This window comes from Sminthopsis crassicaudata, chromosome 1 (genome assembly GCF_048593235.1).
Source record: "Sminthopsis crassicaudata isolate SCR6 chromosome 1, ASM4859323v1, whole genome shotgun sequence".
NCBI lineage: Eukaryota > Metazoa > Chordata > Mammalia > Dasyuromorphia > Dasyuridae > Sminthopsis > Sminthopsis crassicaudata.
In genome coordinates, this window is record NC_133617.1 from 377,756,051 (window position 1) to 377,762,050 (window position 6,000).

Consider the following 6,000-nt stretch of genomic DNA (forward strand, 5'->3'; position numbering starts at 1 on the left):
GGAAAGCAGAGTCAAAAATCTTCCTGAAGGTGAGATATATTACCTCTATTGCTTTTTCCATCTAAAAAGCTGGCTACTCTGTCATAAAAGAAAATTAGATTGGTCAGACGTGATTTCTTCTTCATAAGACCAAAATGGTTATTACCCAATCCCATTGGATTTTTACGAAGACAAAAGCCTAATAGTTTTTGCTTAAAAAATAAGGCTGGCAACAGTTTATGTGCTGTTTCCGCAAGAGGAGGTCATTTAGAGTATCTCAGGAGAGGTGGGCATTGTTTATCTGTCTTGCCTTGATAAGGCACACTGTAATTCCCAAGGGAAATTACAAAATCCAAACCAGCTGAATCTCACAAGTATCTATTACTTTAACCTCCTATTTAAAACTCTCCTTTGGAACTCTTATGAGACTATTCATTGGACTTTGCTACAGGAAAGATTATAAGTGGCCTAGAACTTAGACAAACAAGCTCAGCTTTCTTTGGAGAAATAAGTTCATCCCTCTGAGTGACATGTTTCCCATTTTTGAATAAGGCCTAAACTGGAACATTTATTGGTCATAAAGGCTAGAAAGTTATTACAATTAACATGAGATAATCTTAATGGCCCTCTTCAATTGAAAGTATCTATGATGAGTTTTATTCCATTTCCCCGCATTCCTTCTTTATCACCTTGGGGAACTTGGAAATGTTTCCTACTCCCTAATTCTCTGTGCCCCTTGATATGCCTCCACAACATTTGCTTCTATTCAAATTGCCTCTACTCCCCTCACCCCAGGATTTTTCAGAATCCCTGTCAATTTTAGCAGAATCAAATGTGATAGAATGATCTGGGAAATCTTATTAACAAGCAGCAGGGAAGCAACCTAATCAGATGTTTCAGTCTTATTTGATTCTGCTAGTATTCTAAACATTGTTTTACTCAGAAAGTCCCATCCTCAAAAAAATTCCAACAAATCAGACATCTGAAAGTAGGTTCTCATTTTTTCCGAGACGAACATCCAAACTGGTCCAATAAAGCTCATCACCAACCTAGAGAACCGGTAGGTATTATTTCTCCAGTGGGAATGGGAGGAAAGGAAAGTTGCCAGTTCTTTTATAAGGTTCCTCTGCTACATCATTAGATTCACTTACCACGTGAATGAAAAAAATGGTGACTCCATTAGAGTTGCAGAAATATGGTCCAATTCCATTATCAAGATGCCTTCAGTACTGACCATGATAATTTCACTGATGGAAATGTTTAACAGGGAACTGACCAGTGAGAGTCTGGCCCTTATGAGCAAGCTTAGCCTGATGCAATCCCCCAAGAGCACTTCAGAGTATTAGTAATATTCTGGGGTTGTTTTGTTTCAGATTTACTATAATTGGGAAACAGAGACTTTTCAGTTGGTTTCTGAGCCAAAACTGAGCATGGATATAAAAGACCTTAAAGACTGACATTCTTTCCTGACCATCTGTTCAAAGAGAAGTAACCCCTGAGTTAATAAAGGATACAAAAGCATAACCATCCAAACCCACACAGTGAAAGAAATAACTGAAGAAAGTATCTAAATAAGATAAAGGCCTATATTATGCTCATTTCATTCATATTTTGGTAAGTATATCAATTTAGGTTCAAGAGGATGTGGTACAAGAAAACTGTTATGTATTATAATGAATTGCTATTTTTTGTATATGTTTACATCTTCCCTTTACTCAAGTGCCTAGAGCTGAAAAGTTATCTACAAGGTATCAAAATAAGTTGTTGATCCATTCACTTCAGTGAAATAAGCAGACATGTTACTGAGAAAATCAGAAAGCCTGTTTTGGGAGTTTTTTTTTTCTTTTTTTAACTGAAGAAATAGTTTGGTTCATTGAATATAAAAGTGAACCTAAAAGTCACTTGTCAAAAGAAAAACAAACAAAAAATGAATTATTCTGTGTTTAAATAAAATAACAAGTTACATTTTTAAAAGTTAGTTTTATCATCATTGAGGCTTCATATGAATGCATATTTATTCTCCTTTCAAACTACAAATTAAATGAGTTTCATTTTTTATTACTATAGTAAAGAAATAGAGCCTAGCTGCTGGGTTTTTGTTTGTGGATGGGGGAGAGGGTTGTGCTGATCATGCCATATGTCTCTGCAATCTGTATTTTGAATGAGATTATAAATGGCACAGTAATAGAAGTAGAATTGAGAGGCAATGAAAATAACATACCTGTTCAATGAAAAGAAAAAGATAATAGCTCATATGGTGAGGAAAGCACTCTAGTAACAACCTGCATGGTAGGTAATGCTTTATCTACATTTTACAGATGAAGAAACTGATTTTGAGAGATGTTAATCAACTTGCTCAGAGTTAGAAAGCAGAAGGAACAGTTCCTAGCTATTATATTTTTTCTATCACTTTAGTTTAGCTAACCATTGGAGATTGGAAATCAGTTCATCTAAGATCTTGAATTTGGAAAATAAATTAGTTTTCTAAGAAGCCTTGCTGTAAGGCAATAAGTTTCTAAATTCGGCAGGGCTTGATATGGGCCTATACCATAAGTCCAAAACTAAATGACAAAAGAGTCATTTGATTTAACTGCCAAAGGCCAAATTTGTCTTATTTCAAGGTCAAATTGTCTTATTTCAAGACTAGTGTTTTTATACAGCTATAAACTTATAGTCCAAATCTGACAATGTCACTCCCCTACTCAAAATTAACTCTGTCTGTCACTTATAGGATCAGATACAAATTCTTCTATTTAACATTCAAAGCCTTCCACAATTTGACTCTAACTCACCTTTCTAGATATAGTACATGGAACTAGCCAGATTCATTTTGCAAGATAAATAGGAGGAAATCCCATATAGGACACTCCATCTATCATCCCCATGCCTTTATACAGGTTTTCCCTCATTCCTCAGGATGCAATCCCCCCTTTGTTCTACCTCTTAGGTTCTAGTTTTCTTCAAAGATCAGCTCAAGCCCCTTTCCTGAACCCTCCCTACCTGCAAGTGTCAGCCTTTCTTTTCAAATTACATTGTATTTCTTAGGTGTTATTACACTTATATGTATATAATGTCTTCTCTGAGAGGATGTGAACTCCCTGAGGACAGGGACTTTTAATTTTTTTCCTCCTTGAATCCTTATTACTAATACAATGTCTAGAACTAGTAGATATTTGTTTATTTATTTATTTATTCATTTATTGTTTATTTATTGATTATAAGGAATCTTGATTTTCAGAATTCACTTCCTTGAAAGAAGAGTCAAAGTAAGGTATCAATTTGATATTCTGAAATGGTACTATTGTTTTTCAGTTGTATCTGATTCTTTGTGACCCCAACTGGGTTTTTCTTGTCCAAAATATTAGAAAAGATTTTCCTTTTCCTTTTCCAGCCCATTTTACAAAGGAGAAATTGAAACAAATAGGATTAAATGACTTGCCCTAGAGTTATATAGCCAACAAGTATCTGAAACCAAATTTGAACTCAGAAAGATGAATCTCCCTGCTGCCAGGTTGGCACTTTATCCAATGTACTACCTAACTGCCACCACAAGGTGATAAAATGGCAAAAATATCCAGTCTCAGTTGTTACATTTTTCTATCACTTTAGATTAGCTAATCATTGTGACTAGCAATCAGTTCATCTAAGACCTTGAATATGAAAAATAAATTAATTTTCTACACTTGGCAGGGCTTGGTGTAGGCCTATGCCATAAGTCCAAAACTAAATGACAAAAGAGTCACTTGACTTTACTACCAAAAGCCAAAATTTTTCCCAAAAGATCAGTTGATAGATGCAGATATAGACGTTTGCAAAGAAGGAAAAGGGGGAAGGAATAGAGAAGGAAAGAGGTAAAAAGAAGCAAAGAAGGAAAAAAGAAAAGAAAGAAGGAAGGAAGAAAAGGAAGGAGATAAGAACAGAGGGAGGGATGGAAAGAAGGAAGGAAAGAAGGGAGGAAAGACAAAAATAGAAGGGAGGAAAGAAATCAGGAAGGAAAGAAGGAAGAATAAAAGGAAACTTAGAGACCTAATCAAAATAGAAAAATGAGAGAATGATTCCTAGGGGATAAGATCATGGAGACCCTCATAGAAGATCATGAAGACATTTTCTTAGGCCTTAACCAAGGATTAGTAAGAGTTTTTGCAGAGATCCTCGGAACTGAAGGTGGAAGGGGAAAGATGGAGGGAAAGGTGAAATGTGAGAGAGAAAAGTGTGCTAAGAAAAGAACTCAGCAAAGAGCCATACCCCTACCCACATCATATTTGAGAGCTAGAGAAGCAGATTTTAAAAAGACCTAGAAATAATATCCAAAGGAAATAATTTTGATCAACCAAATCCAATGTCAAGAGACCTTGAAGTATATTGATATTAAGATCAAGTCCAGAATTAGGAAGCTACATAGGAAGAAGTCCTGAGATCATAGACTTAGTATTTTATCACTAGTACTAAGAACTAGGATTAAAGGACAGGGTATCCACTAAAATCTTAGTGTAGATCAAGGTTGAATAATTGAAAACTGCCTTTACATTTTATAAACCTTCTGGATAAGAATTTTTGTAATTTGTAAAATGTACTTTTTTTGGCCTATTATTGTAACTCTTCTCTACTACAATCTCCATTTTAAGTTTTCCTGTAGTGATTCATTGTCAATTCTCTTTACACTGACTAAGAAGTGAGTGAGTTGTACCTGGTGATGGTAAGATGGAACAGAGGGGGACATTCTTCATTCAGCAGGATGAAGGATAACTCTTGTAGGCTAGGAGTTCATAAAGTGGGTGATGATTATAAATCTGAAAGGGTCACTTGTGAGCTGAAACTCTGGTTTAATGGTGGGAAATTGTGGGATTATGGAAGACATGAGGCATATCAAATTGTACCTCAGTTATTGCCAAACTCATTTTGAATAAGTCAAAGACCCATCATCACTCAGACCAAAACAAGGCTGCAGGAAGGTTATTTTTTTCTTGCCAATTCTGTGACTATAAGCTCATTAGGGAAAATCCTATTTACTGCTTTAGGACTGAAAAATGATCTGGGCATGGGAGCACACTTAGCATCATAGAGGGTGAAAGCCTCTTAAAACAGCCATCCATCTACTGAAGCTCAGAACAGAAAGTGAGCTGTCCTAATTTCCCAAAGGAACATCAAGTCATTCTATTTTTCTCCCAGTCATCTGCATCCACCAATCAGTTTTGTTCTTGCGTTAAATGTACCACCTGTCATCCCTGGCTTAAGAAATACATGAATTTGAAATATTAAGTCAAACATACCCACTGCCAGCATGTATTTAAGAATCTCTGACCTGGTAAAGTTTCCTGATTACATAAATTGTCATCTTGTCTCTTCACAATCCTCCTCCAAGGATGGTGTGTCCTGGGCTGTGGTCCAGCCCTAAAATCCTGTGACTATTCCTCAGGAAATGCAATCATACAGGGAGCCTGCCAGCAGAGATCACTGGCCCTTGCTTTGTTTCCCTGCTCCTTGCTGTGTACTGACCTCATCCACCAGTGAAGATTGAGAACACAGGCAACCTAACTACAGGTGAGTTCCACCCCAGGAATGCTTCTGGAGGAAAGAAAGTGGAGTGAATTAACTGGTGAAGTGAAAAAAAACCGGGAATTATCTGTGAAATACCTCCTTCTCCTACCCCCTTGAAGATGAAACCCCATTAAAGAAACCACTAGTGCATTGACATAAATATTTTACTGGGGTTTGTAGAGAAAGGCTATTTTGTAGAAAAACAGGCTTGGGAAGTTATTCTCTCATCAGGGGGAATTTGAGTTTCTTTATTTGATCAAGTCTAAAGGTTAATACTACATACCCATAAGTACAAACCTGCTTTTTCCTAAATGTGATTATCCTGAAGAATTTTTTCCCCTTGCTTTAGCCTGAAAAGCGTTATGGATGTTTAAAAATCCATAAATTTGTTATTAGAAACTAACTGAATTTATAGCCCAAGTACAAATCTTTCTTCATTTTGTTTCCAAGGATTTTGCATTTTTAAAATGCACTCCTTAAATT